Source organism: Bufo bufo, chromosome 3 (genome assembly GCF_905171765.1).
Source record: "Bufo bufo chromosome 3, aBufBuf1.1, whole genome shotgun sequence".
Classification (NCBI taxonomy): Eukaryota; Metazoa; Chordata; class Amphibia; order Anura; family Bufonidae; genus Bufo; species Bufo bufo.
In genome coordinates this window covers 394243896-394259165 of record NC_053391.1, presented here as the reverse complement: position 1 = coordinate 394259165, position 15270 = coordinate 394243896, and positions in this window count along the sequence as shown.

The following is a 15270-nucleotide window of genomic DNA, read 5'->3' as shown; positions in this document are numbered from 1 at the left end:
AAGCAGGTATGCAAGCTCCCTGTAATACTCGTTTTCTCCTTCCAGCTATGGTGGCGCTAGACTCAAGATTTTTTTTTGTTAAAGTATTCATTGACTGTGGTGCTGGGGTAAACGTTATTGACTTTGACAATTGATTCTTCCCCTTTTTCTCAAAGGAGTCTCACTCATATTGCTCATGGTATTCAGTTAAGGGTGGGTGATTCACATGTTGAGATTATGTCTTGCTTTGTCATGAAAGAATTGCCCGCTCCTATAGTCTTAGGGTTACCGTGGTTGACAAAACATAACCCAATTATAGATTGGCAAGCAAGACAAATCATTGGTTGGAGTGAATTTTGTTCGGATAATTGTCTTGGCACATCTATCTCTGGTGTGTCCACTACAGCTCTACCTCAGTATCTCTCAGATTTTGCGGATGTCTTTTCGGAGGGTGGGGCTCAGGAATTGCCCCCTTATCATGACTATGATTGTCCAGTTAATCTCATCCCAGGGGCTAAGTTGCCAAAGTCTCGGCTTTACAATCTTTCTCAACCCGAAAGAGAGGTCATGCGGAAGTATATCGCAGAGAGTTTGGCAAAAGGTCATATTAGGCCATCTAAGTCTCCGGTGGCAGTAGGTTTATTCTTTGTAAAGAAAAAGGATGGATCGCTGAGACCTTGTTTGGATTTCCGGGAATTGAACCGTATTACGGTCCGGGATCCGTATCCCCTTCCTTTGATCTCCGACCTTTTTGATCAGATTGTTGGTGCCAAGGTGTTCTCCAAGTTGGATTTGAGAGGGGCCTACAATCTGATCAGAATCAAGGAAGGGGATGAGTGGAAAATGGCCTTCAATATGCATGAGGGTCATTTTGAGAATCTGGTTATGCCTTTTGGGTTGACGAACGCGCCAGCAGTATTTCAGCGATTCGTCAATGACATTTTCCATGATTTGGTGGGGAGGTTCGTGGTAGTTTACTTGGATGACATTTTAATTTATTCTCCTGATCTGAAGAGCCATCAGGATCATGTGAGACAGGTTTTGACGATCCTTCGGGAGAATAAATTATATGCCAAATTGGAGAAATGTGTGTTTTCTGTGCAGGAGCTTCAGTTTTTTGGGATATCTGCTTTCTGACTCTGGTTTTCGTATGGACCCCGCAAAGGTCCGGGCGGTTCTGGAATGGGACCGACCAGAGAATCAGAAAGCTTTGATGCGGTTTTTGGGGTTTACTAATTATTATAGAAAATGTATTTTGAACTATTCTACCATTGTAAGACCTCTGACTGATATGACTAAGAAGGGCGCCGACGTCTCTGTCTGGTGGGATGAGGCATTGCAGGCCTTTTCGACTATTAAGGAGTGTTTTGCGTCTGCTCCCATTATGGTGCAGCCCGGTGTGTCTCAGCCATTCGTGGTGGAGGTTGATGCATCAGAAGTGGGGGTTGAAGCGGTGCTGTCGCAGGGTTCATCTCCTGGTAAGTGGGTCCCGTGTGCTTTTTTTTTCAAGAAGCTCTCGGTTGCCGAGAAGAATTATGATGTGGGAGATAGAGAGTTGCTGGCCATCAAGTTGGCCTTTGAGGAATGGCGTCACTGGTTGGAGGGGGCGTCTCACCCCGTTACAGTATATACGGATCATAAGAATTTGGCTTACCTGCAATCTGCCAAGCGTCTGAACCCTAGACAGGCCAGATGGTCACTGTTTTTTACCAGGTTCAATTTTGTGGTTACTTTTCACCCGGGGGTTAAAAACGTCAAGGCAGATGCGTTGTCTCGCAGTTTTCCTGGGGGATGTGATTCAGAGGATCCTGCTCCGATTTTGGCTGATGGGGTGGTGGTCTCCGCTCTGTACCCCGAATTGGAGATGGAGGTGTTGGGAGCCCAGGAGGGGGCTCTTGGTTCTTGTCCCCCAGGGAGGTTGTTTGTTCCTGAAGGACTGCGATACAAGGTATTCAAGGAACATCACGATACTGTCCTTGCTGGACATCCTGGTGGTAAGTCCACCTGTGACCTGGTGGCCCGGGTTACGTAAGAGCATTGAGGATTACGTGGCAGCTTGTGAAACCTGTGCACGGTCAAAGGTTGCTAATACTCGACCGGCTGGTTCACTTCTTCCTTTGTCGATTCCGTCTCGTCCTTGCACACACTTGTCTATTGACTTTATTACGGATCTGCCGAGTTCCTCCGGGAAAACAGTAATTTTGGTGGTAGTTGACCGTTTTAGTAAAATGGCTCACTTTATATCGTTAACTAGTCTGCCTAATGCCAAGACTCTTGCGCAGATTTTTGTTGATAATATCGTGAAATTTCATGGTATTCCTTCGGATGTGGTTACGGGCACGCAGTTTGTCTCCAGGTTTTGGAGGGCGTTCTGCTCTCGGCTTGGCATTCAACTTTCGTTCTCTTTGGCTTTTCATCCGCAGTCGAATGGACAGACAGAGCGTTATAATCAAAACCTGGAGACCTACTTGAGAATCAGGAGGACTGGTCCTCATTCTTGTCCCTAGCAGAGTTTTCTTTGAATAACCGTAGGCAGGAGTCCATGGGTAAGTCGCCATTTTTTGGCGCATACGGTTTTCATCCTCAGTTTGGTACCTTTTCTGGGACTAGTTCCTCTGGGATGCCATAGGAGGAGAGATTTTCTTCTGCCTTGTCTTCTATCAGGCGGAGGATCCAAGTGATTTTGGAGAGGATGGGTGAGAGGTATAAGCGAATGGCTGACAAGAGACGTATGACTGGTCCGGACCTGTGTGTGGGTGATCTGGTGTGGTTGTCCACTAAAAATATTAAACTGAGAGTGCCATCTTGGAAACTGGGTCCAAGATTTATTGGTCCGTACAAAATATCTGCGGTGATCAATCCAGTAGCGTTTCGGCTGGATCTTCCGCAGACTTGGAGGATCCATGATGTGTTCCACAGGTCTTTACTGAAAAAATATGTGAAACCGGTGGAACCATCGCCATTGCCCCCTCCTCCTGTTCTGGTCGATGTAAATTTAAAGTTCGAGATCTCCAGGGTTCTTGACTCTAGAGTTCTTTGGGGTTCCCTTCAGTACCTGGTACACTGGAGGGGATATGGCCCTGAGGAGAGGATGTGGGTTCCGGCGCTGGATGTCAGTGCCAGCCGACTGGTAAGGGCTTTTCACAGATCCCACCCGGATAAGGTTGGTCCGGGGTGTCCGGAGGTCACCCGTAGAAGGGGGGGTACTGTCATGCCCTGCTCAGACTATGTGCGGAGGTCTGCCAGATTGGCAGCACGTGTCTACTCATTTGTTTTGTTTTGGAGTCGTGCTAGATCCGCCTCCCTTCAGGTGCACTGGGTGGGGTCGTTGGTTTAAATTACTCCCCTCCCAGTGTTCCGTGCGGGTTATAGCTTCTGTCAGGCTGTGGAAGCAAGGAGGAAAGGATTGGCTTTTCCTGCTCAGATAAGATAAGTTGTTTTCTGATTTCTTTGGTTTGCTGTCTAGGCTTTTTGAGTGTCGTCTGTCCCCTCCTGGTTCTGAGGGAGCAGGCTGCCCCTTTTCCCTTTTCACCATCTCAGGGATTCTAGGGTATTCTCAGCCCAGGCACGAGGACACATTATTCCCACCTTTAGGGTCTGAATGTGGGCAAAGCAGTATAGGGAGAGCTGGTAGGGATTTGCTAGGAGGTGACCTTATCCTCAGCTTCTCGCCTAGAAAACTTGTTTGTTTAGTTATCTGTGTATCTTATATCCTGTCTGCTATGACACATGCCTCCTCTGGATCATCCAGATGGTCATTGGCAAACTTCAGATGAGCCTGGACATGTGATGACTTGAGCAGGGGAACCTTCTGTGCAATGCATGATTTGAAACCATGACAGCGTAGTGTTCTACCGACAGTGACCTTTGAAACTGTGGTCCCAGCTCTCTTCATGTCATTGCCCAGCTCCTCCCTTGTAGTTCTGGGCTGATTCCTCACCTTTCTTATCATCAGTGATACCCCACGAGGTGAGATCTTGCATGGAGCCCCAGTCCAAGGGAGACTGACAGTTGTCTTTAGCCTCTTCCATTTTCTAGCAATTGCTCCAACAGTTGATCTATTTTCACCAAGCTGCTTGGCAATTGCCCCGTAGCCCTTTTCAGCCTTGTGGAGGTCCACAATTTTGTCTCTTCTGTCTTTTGACAGCTCTTTGGTCTTGCCCATGGTAGTAGTTGGTGTGTGACTGACTGTGGGGTGAGCCAGTGTCTTTAAAGAGCACAAACAGATCCTATGAAGTTAGATTAATGAGTGGAGTAGAGGTGGACTTTTTAAAGGCACAGTAACAGGTCTTTGAGAGCCAGAATTCTTGCTGTTTCTCAGGTGTTCAAATACTTATGTTCAGCAGTGCAGGACAAATAATTTCCTGATTTTTTATTTTTTATTCTGTCTCTCAGAGTGGGATTGCACCTACAATGTGAATTTCAGACCCCTCCATGATTTCTAAGTGGGAGAACTTGCAAAATTGCAGGGTGCTCAAATACTTCTGTTCCTCACTGTATGTGATGGATAGTGTTTGATGATGGATCAGGTTTAGAACAAGGATGTTGAAGAGAGGGTGAATGGGAAAGAGTTGGATTAAAAGATGTGATAGGCCACCCTAAACAAATGTGGTTTTAGGGAGTGCCTAAAACTGTGGATGTTGTGAATTAATCTAATTTCTTGAGATAGGGCATTCCAGAGAACTGGTGCAGCTCGAGTGAAGTCTTGGAGACAGGAGTGAGAGGTTAGGATCATGGTAGATGTTAGTTTCAAAGTATTTGCATAGCGTAGAGCATGTTTTTGGGTGGCAGACAGAAATGAGGTAGGAGATGTAGAGGGTAAGGCAGTGTAAATAGCGTTGTGGGTGAGAATGACGAAGCCACCCAGTGGCGAAACATGTCGGGAGGGGTGTATTAGTGTAGCGTGCTATCTTTTAAACAGGGACAGTGAGAAGTGAAGGGAGCAGTATTAGCGGCACAGTGATACATATCAGTGAGTGAGTAAGGGAGTTGACCGTGTCCAATCCAACCATATACAGCGCAGTTCTAGTGAGTGGTTAGTAACAGTAGCTAGAAGTATACCGTGTTACAGTGTAGCACCCAGTAGCAATTTGAGCAGAGAGCTCAGGCTGCCATGAATGGAACCCTTTAATAGGGACTACAGGAGACAGATTTAGGTGGTGCTCGCACGCATTGATACATTGTAATACACGGTGAATGTGTTACTTATTACTCTCAAATAGACCAGATCAACAACTTAAATATAAAGGTTGTTGATGTGGACCGGTCAAAAGTACCCCACAAAATAAAGTACAAAATAGGTCTTTCAAAAGGACGGACTGGAATGTGCCCCAAATAATGCACCCAATAGGCACAAAGGAATATTTATAAAACTTCTAAGAGTTATTAGTGTTCATGATAAATTGCCCATCATCACCTCATTGAACCCTGACAATTTTAAATAGTTTTTGTGTGTGTAAGTCTTTTAGTGGTAAAAATAAAGATAACTTTTTCTGTTAAAATATTAGTTAGAGACCCCTACAGGGATTTTTGGTCTAATAAGACCACATCCAATTTTTCAAATAATATCCCGAGGGTCTCTAAAAGGGACTTAGAAGATAAAATATACTGTATAAGTAACTATTGCAATGACTGGCACAGGGCGGAGGGATCAGAGTATGGGTTAGACAGATAGATGAGCCTAGCTGCTGCAATAAGGATAGATTGGAGAGGAGAGAGTTTAGTGAGGGGAGACCAATTAGCAATGAGTTGCATTAATCCAGGCAAAAATGGATCAGGGTCACAATGAGAGTTTTTGTTGTTTCCATAGTAATGCCTGTCACACCTCAGTGTTTTGGTCAGTGATTTCCATGAGTGATTTCCAGCCCAAACCAGGTACGGCTCTAAACACAGAACAGGTGCAAATCTCTCCCTTATACCTTATGTCTGTTCAGGCTCCAATCCTGGTTTTGGTGCTCAATCGTTGATGGAAATCAGTGTGAATGAGGCTTAAGAAAAGGGGCAGATTCTACATATTCAGTTCTGCAGAAAAAAAAACTATCAGAGAATTAAACTTAAAGCAAAAAGCTTTTGTCATATTTAACTGACCTAAAGCCCCAACATCAAATAACATGAATGGCAAGGATTTGTAAATATGGTTTAGATCTTTTCACAAAAGAAAGACTACTCCAGGTCTGCATGTGTCCAGTCTGAATAATTCATAAATTTTCTTGTGACGGGGATTGTGCATCGTTGAAGAAGGGTGGACAGTTCCGTTCACGGATCACTGCTCAATCCTGCAGTCTGTGTTCCCTGTAAAGGATTTTATGTTACCAGCTTGCTACAAGGCTTTTTTAAGCATTACATATTTTCATTGTTCAAGCCACCAAGTAGTAGCTACAGGGAAGATAGAGTTTTGTATTTATATAACATAAAAATGCTACCCTGCAAGGCAGCTACACAGAGACAAAAAAGCATATTCATAATACCAATAGAATAAGAATCGTTGCTCACTTATGTTCAGCTTGATCACAATTTACACATGTTATAATCTAAAATAAAAGTAGAAACAAATACAAACCATCTATTATCATGTTGTCCTCTTCCCATGACAGAAAGGCTCCTCATGTAATTTGTTTTGTTAGTGCATAGTCTAACGCCCTATTCATACTGCCTTCAGATATTTTATTAAGTAAATAATAATTGAATGGTTTCTTACTTATGTTACTTAAATTTTCCTCTGGGCTAAATATGAATTACTGTAGCTCAAGTTTGGTTAAAGGGAATGTGTAATGAGAAAATGACCTAAGCAAGTTTTCAGCTAACAATTTTTTTAAGACTTTTTGGTGTTGTTATATTTAATTTTCCATGGCACTATCTGTATTAAAGAACAATCCTAAAATCCTTTTCACACTGGCCACTAAGCCTAATAATAGGCATCACTTCTTGGCCTGTTTGGATCACTTTTCAGCAAGTCATCTCATGACAGAAATGAATATATATATATATATATATATATATTCAGGATAGGCTATTCACAATAGATAATTGTCAAAGCTTATTTAATATACTCATTGCTTGTACAATGACCTCAACAAAGGTCACAGAGCATGCCTAGAAAACTGTCCCATAGAAGTGGAGCCTGTCCTAAAGCATATACCTAACTGATGTTAACAACAGGTGGGGCTAGGCTAGGCTAGGTGTCACTATCTGGTTTTTAATGGCAATAAATAAATAAATATAAATATACACATTAACTTTAAGAACAAAACCCTTGTCAAAAATAATTCACAACACAGCCACTTGGTGGACATTCATATTACACATATTGGATGGATTTCTTATGACACAATATTGCAAAATCATATTTTATATTCAATCATGCCATATTTAACTCTTCATCAAAACCCAAACATAATATGTGCCAGATGATCCAATCTGCCATCAGCCGACAGATAGTTTTATAGGTTAGATGTAGTAAAACATTGCACATGCTTATAGATGAAGCGCATATATATGAATATGATATCATAATATGAAACTGAAATCTGGTGGCCACAAGAGAAAGAATAAAAGGTTATGTCCAGACGCTATATAAATATGACGCATGTGTCATTTTCTACACCAAAACCGCTAAATACTCTCTTAGAAAAACATGGTCCCAGCTAAATACTCTCTTAGAAAAACATGGTTTTTATTCTAAAAATTTTATTCAGCTGCTTTGCCAAACTCCGACAAGAAATGTAATTTGTTATGAATCACTTCATAACGAATTGAATTCCACTGTATGGAGAGGGCGCAATGACAGGAAAAAGCCATCACGCCGCTCCCCCTTCATTTAACTCCTCAGAAACTGTGTTCAACGCTGATAACATAATCTGAAAGTCACATTCAGCCTATCAGGGGGTTATTAGGGGTTAAAACAAAAATAAATACATACTCACCTCATCCATTTGATTGCGGAGAGGCAGTCACGGCCATCTTGATGAAAAAAATGCGTCAATTCTCAAGCGCACTAACGTGTGATGTCACTACGCCATAACGCTGGGCGGGAGCGGTCATAGCGTCTCTGTGATCAAATGGATGAGGTGAGTATGTTTGTTTTTGTTGTTTTTTTAACCGCCAATTCAGGAAAAATTGATCTGTTACCACGAATTCATGGCAAATCCAATTTTTCCTGATATTCTGATCGAATTCCACTTTCTTAACTTTGATTCACTCAACACTAATAGGAATTCTACATTTTATGATAGTCTTCATGTATTTACAGTATATGGAAGGATTTAGAACATAATCTCTCTAAGCATATTACATATAATGGTAAAAATTGGAACAAATGTCAGCGAAAGGCTTCTGTTGTGGATAGATCATACCAGAATAACAATAACTTTTACAAAGACAGGTGCACTCTGCGGTCTTACTAAACCCTCATACTGATGTAAAATTGAGAGATTAACCAACATATCCTACTGTGGAGGACATGTCTGAGCCGGAGCAACATGCCAAGGTTTCTTAAGTAGCTCGGGACCTAACGATAAACCTACCTGTGCCGTATGGGCAATACCAGGATCCAGTGGGAAAATTACAGGAGCGCAAGGTCTGACTCACAGCAAACTCCCAGTTACCTCCAGCATGCAGCCATGCTTACAATGGGAGGAGGGAGAGAGCTCTGAGCCCCACCCAATACTGGCTGATATTGCCCATACAGCACAGGTAGGTTTAGCGTTAGGTCCCGAGCTACTTGAGAAACCTTGGTGCATGCTCGGGCTCAGACATGTCCTCCACAGTAGGATATGTTGGCTAATCTCTCAATTTTACATCAGTATGAGGGTTTAGTAAGACCGCAGAGTGCACCTGTCTTTGTAAAAGTTATTATTTTGTTTTATTGTTTATCACATCCACACATTTGCTGTCCTGTGTAGGATGTCTATTGTGGTATGCATTTTTGCTGGGGATTGCCATTAGCAGTGAACCACAAGTGCAGGAACTGCCCCCCCGGTATAGATGCGCCACTGCAGTAGTTATAAGTCCTGGCACAGGCGGTAGCTATGAAGTCACTGCGTTGCCTGTGTCCAGGCATAATGACATCAGAGAGGCTGCCTGAGATCCAGTGCAGCTTTGCAACTGCCTGTTCTTCCTCATAGGCTTATGGTCTGTGGCCCAGGAGAGCGTGAACAGTGGAGCCGGGAACCATTGGTTCCCATGCCCCACTACATTATTCAGTTGTATCTCCGTTCTGAGAATGATGATACAGTTGCATCTGCCACTACTTTTTGGGCCCTGTGCCAAGCCTGGATATTTTTTATTAGCCCCAGGAGCAGGTGGCCCACTTCAGCACCAGCCCATATAGCATTTGCCAGAAGTGCCAGATGTCCAGTTCAGCCCTGCTGGGGATCCTTGTAAAGACTACATTCACATATACTAGAGAGGGAACTATTAATTATCGTCAATTACACATTTCTTAAAGATACTAAAGGACACAACCATTCTATTAAATCTAGACAGGCTCATCAAAGAAAATAAAAATGATTTACCTTGAAATGATTCTAGTTCTAAAACAATTGCATTTGAAAACATGCCTATGAATGAGAGGTATAACTTGTAGCTCCCAAAGCACCAATGTAACATATGTAACAGAAACCCTCACCTATGTGATTTAACATACCAGGGTCTTCTTATGTGGCAGAGGGACCCCTCCGGCACCTGCATATATATGAGACTGCAAAATAAAGGGCAGCACTCAGAAGTTGAAAAAAGTCTTCCTTTATTGACCCATTCTTGTAATACTCCAACTGGAGTCTGTCAAGCCTGAATAAGAATCCAGTCAGAATTAAAGCTAATAGACAACAATAGGTGAAATAAAGGAAGACTTTTTTTTCAACTTTGGGGTGCTGCCCTTCCTCATGACTAGAGATGAGCAAATCGAAGTTGACAAAGTGGAATTCGATCCGAATTTCAGGAAAAATTCGATTTGCAACGAATGCGAATTTCCTTGCGGTAATAAATCACAATTTTTCCTAAAATGGCGGCTACACGTGTGAGGACTGAGGACATGGGGCAAGGAACTCTGGGAAGGCGGGATCACTCAGATTGACATGCATGCATGCAGCCAGCCAGCCCTGTGATGTCACGGCCCTATAAATACGGCAGCCAGATTCTGCCATTTTCTAGCATTCTGAGTGCAGGGACAGACATAAGAAGGCGCTAGGGACAGCAATAGTAAAAACCTCATTGCGAACAAAGAAAATGAAAAAACGATTTATAAGTGCAGAGAAAGGATAGGGAAAAATTATTTCACGGCATCTTAGTGCAGGGAGAGACGTCAGAAGGCGCTAGGGACAGTGCTAGAAAAGTGATTTACAAGTTCAGGGAAAGATTATTTGGGGATCCAAATAGCCATTATACAGCTCTGTCATTCCAGCGATTTGTTCTTGGGGTGCAACTGCTATGTTGAAAATCCTTTAGTGGTTTATATCTGTGGAAAAAGAAAAATATATTCTCAGTTCACTTCTGCAGTTATATGTGTTGAAAGGAAAAAAATATATACGCACTTCACTGTTGCAGTTATTTGCGGCAAAAGCGTTTAGCGGCCTATTTCAGTACAGAAAGAAAAATATAAACGCACTTCACTGGTGCATTTATTTCTGCTAAAAGCATTTACTGGTCTATTTCAGTACAAAAACAAAAATATATTCTCAGTTCACTTTTGCAGTTATAGTGTTGAAAGCGTTTAGTAGCCTATTTCAGTACAGAAAGAAAAAATATGCTCACTTCACTGGTGCAGTTATTTGTGGCAAAAGCGTTTAGTGGCCTATTTCAGTACAGAAAGAAAAATATATACACACTTCAACGATGCATTTATTTCTGCTAAAAGTGATTACTGGCCTATTTCAGTACAAATAGAAAAATATATTCTCAGTTCACTTCTGCAGTTATATGTGTTGAAAGCATTTAGTGGCCTTTTTCAGTACAGAAAGAAAAATATATACTCACTTCACTGGGGCACTTATTTGTTGCAAAAGCATTTAGTGGCCTATCTCAGTGCAGAAAGAGAAAAATATACGCACTTCACTGTTGCAGTTATTTCTGGCAAAAGCGTTTAGTGGCCTATTTCAGTACAGAAAGAAAAATATAGTGTCAGTTTACTATGGCAGTTATATGTGTTAAAAGCGTTTAGTGGCCTATTTCAGTCCAAAAAGAAAAATATATTCTCAGTTTACTTCGGCGGTTATATGTGTTGAAAGCGTTTAGTGGCCTATTTCAGTAAAAAGAGAAAAATATATTCTCAGTTCACTTTGGTGGTTATTTGTGTTGAAAGCTTTTAGTGGCCTATTTCAGTACAAAAAGAGAAATATATTCTCAGTTCAGGTCGGCGGTTATGTGTTGAAAGCGTTTAATGGACTATTTCAGTACAAAAAGAAAAATATATTCTCAGTTCACGTCGGCGGTTATATGTGTTGAAAGCGTTTAGCGGCCTATTTCAGTACAAAAATAAAAATATGTTCTCAGTTCACGTCGGCGGTTACATGTGTTGAAAGCATTTAGTGGCCTATTTCAGTACAGAAAAAAATATATATTCTCAGTTCACTTTGGCGGTTATTTGTGTTGAAAGCTTTGAGTGGCCAATTTCAGTACAAAAAAAAATATATATTCTCAGTTCACGTCGACGGTTATGTGTTGAAAGCATGGCTGGGAGCCAAACATGCCCGGGGTAGACCACCTGCTTCGCAGCAGCCTATTTGCCCGGGAAGTAGTGGTGCAGGGGTTCACCGAAGTAGCGGCAGTAGCAGTCAGTCAGTGCGGACTGTTGGGAAGAAAATTACCTACTCGTGGTGTGGCAGTTTTTTGTTAAGCCGCCGGAGGAGGTTAACCACCTCAGCCCCCAGTGCTTAAACACCCTGAAAGACCAGGCCACTTTTTACACTTCTGACCTACACTACTTTCACCGTTTATTGCTCGGTCATGCAACTTACCACCCAAATGAATTTTACCTCCTTTTCTTCTCACTAATAGAGCTTTCATTTGGTGGTATTTCATTGCTGCTGACATTTTTACTTTTTTTGTTATTAATCGAAATTTAACGATTTTTTTGCAAAAAAATGTCATTTTTCACTTTCAGTTGTAAAATTTTGCAAAAACTAGATCCATATATAAATTTTTCTCTAAATTTATTGTTCTACATGTCTTTGATAAAAAAAAAATGTTTGGGTAAAAAAAAAATGGTTTGGGTAAAAGTTATAGCGTTTACAAACTATGGTACAAAAATGTGAATTTCCGCTTTTTGAAGCAGCTCTGACTTTCTGAGCACCTGTCATGTTTCCTGAGGTTCTACAATGGCCAGACAGTACAAACACCCCACAAATGACCCCATTTCGGAAAGTACACACCCTAAGGTATTCGCTGATGGGCATAGTGAGTTCATAGAACTTTTTATTTTTTGTCACAAGTTAGCGGAAAATGATGATTTTTATTTTTTATTTTTTTTTCTTACAAAGTCTCATATTCCACTAACTTGTGACAAAAAATAAAAAGTTCTATGAACTCACTATGCCCATCACGAAATACCTTGGGGTCTCTTTTTTCCAAAATGGGGTCACTTGTGGGGTAGTTCAACTGCCCTGGCATTCTAGGGGCCCAAATGTGTGGTAAGGAGTTTGAAATCAAATTCTGTAAAAAATGACCAGTGAAATCCGAAAGGTGCTCTTTGGAATATGGGCCCCTTTGCCCACCTAGGCTGCAAAAAAGTGTCACACATCTGGTATCTCTGTATTCAGGAGAAGTTGAGGAATGTGAGAGAAATATCTTGGTCAAATGCCAACTTTGTATAAAAAAAATGGGAAAAGTTGTCATTTGCCAAGATATTTCTCTCATTCAGCATGGGTATATGTAAAATGACACCCCAAAACACATTCCCCAACTTCTCCTGAGTACGGAGATACCAGATGTGTGACTTTTTTTTGCAGCCTAGGTGGGCAAAGGGGCCCATATTCCAAAGAGCACCTTTCGGATTTCACTGGTCATTTTTTACAGAATTTGATTTCAAACTCCTTACCACACATTTGGGCCCCTAGAATGCCAGGGCAGTAGAACTACCCCAGAAGTGACCCCATTTTGGAAAGAAGAGACCCCAAGGTATTCACTGATGGGAATAGTGAGTTCATGGAAGTTTTTATTTTTTGTCACAAGTTAGTGGAATATGAGACTTTGTATGAAAAAAAAAAAAAAAAATCATCATTTTCCACTAACTTGTGACAAAAAATAAAAAATTCTAGGAACTCGCCATGCCACTCACGGAATACCTTGGGGTGTCTTCTTTCCAAAATGGGGTCACTTGTGGGGTAGTTATACTGCCCTGGCATTTTCCAGGGGCCCTAATGTGTGGTAAGTAGGTAAATGACCTGTGAAATCCGAAAGGTGCTCTTTGGAATATGGGCCCCTTTGCCCACCTAGGCTGCAAAAAAAAGTCACACATCTGGTATCTCTGTACTCAGGAGAAGTTGGGGAATGTGTTTTGGGGTGTCATTTTACATATACCCATGCTGGGTGAGAGAAATATCTTGGCAAAAGATAACTTTTCCCTTTTTTTTATACAAAGTTGGCATTTGACCAAGATATTTATCTCACCCAGCATGGGAATATGTAAAAAGACACCCCAAAACACATTCCTCAACTTCTCCTGAATACAGAGATACCAGATGTGTGACTTTTTTTTGCAGCCTAGGTGGGCAAAGGGGCCCATATTCCAAAGAGCACCTTTCGGATTTCACTGGTCATTTTTTACAGAATTTGATTTCAAACTCCTTACCACACATTTGGGCCCCTAGAATGCCAGGGCAGTAGAACTACCCCAGAAGTGACCCCATTTTGGAAAGAAGAGACCCCAAGGTATTCACTGATGGGAATAGTGAGTTCATGGAAGTTTTTATTTTTTGTCACAAGTTAGTGGAATATGAGACTTTGTATGAAAAAAAAAAAAATATTAAAAATCATCATTTTCCACTAACTTGTGACAAAAAATAAAAAATTCTAGGAACTCGCCATGCCCCTCACGGAATACCTTGGGGTGTCTTCTTTCCAAAATGGGGTCACTTGTGGGGTAGTTATACTGTCCTGGCCTTTTCCAGGGGCCCTAATGTGTGGTAAGTAGGTAAATGACCTGTGAAATCCGAAAGGTGCTCTTTGGAATATGGGCCCCTTTGCCCACCTAGGCTGCAAAAAAAGTCACACATCTGGTATCTCCGTACTCAGGAGAAGTTGGGGAATGTGTTTTGGGGTGTCATTTTACATATACCCATGCTGGGTGAGAGAAATATCTTGGCAAAAGACAACTTTTCCCATTTTTTTATACAAAGTTGGCATTTGACCAAGATATTTCTCTCACCCAGCATGGGTATATGTAAAATGACACCCCAAAACACATTCCCCAACTTCTCCTGAGTACGGCGATACCAGATGTGTGACACTTTTTTGCAGCCTAGATGCGCAAAGGTGCCCAAATTCCTTTTAGGAGGGCATTTTTAGACATTTGGATACCAGACTTCTCACGCTTTGGGGCCCCTAGAATGCCAGGGCAGTATAAATACCCCACATGTGACCCCATTTTGGAAAGAAGACACCCCAAGGTATTCAATGAGGGGCATGGCGAGTTCATAGAAATTTTTTTTTTGGCACAAGTTAGCGGAAATTGATATTTTTTATTTTTTTCTCACAAAGTCTCCCTTTCCGCTAACTTGGGACAAAAATTTCAATCTTTCATGGACTCAATATGCCCCTCACGGAATACCTGGGGGTGTCTTCTTTCCGAAATGGGGTCACATGTGGGGTATTTATACTGCCCTGGCATTCTAGGGGCCCTAAAGCGTGAGAAGAAGTCTGGAATATAAATGTCTAAAAAATTTTACGCATTTGGATTCCGTGAGGGGTATGGTGAGTTCATGTGAGATTTTATTTTTTTACACAAGTTAGTGGAATATGAGACTTTGTAAGAAAAAAAAAAAAAAATTCCGCTAACTTGGGCCAAAAAAATGTCTGAATGGAGCCTTACAGAGGGTGATCAATGACAGGGGGGTGATCAATGACAGGGGGGGTGAACAATGACAGGGGTGGTGATCAATGACAGGGGGGTGATCAGAGAGTCTATATGGGGTGATCACCCCCCTGTCATTGATCACCCCCCTGTAAGGTTCCATTCAGATGTCCGTATGTGTTTTGCGGATCCGATCCATGTATCCGTGGATCCGTAAAAATCATATGGACATCTGAATGCAGCATGACAGGGGGGGGGGGTGATCAATGACAGGGGGGGGGTGATCA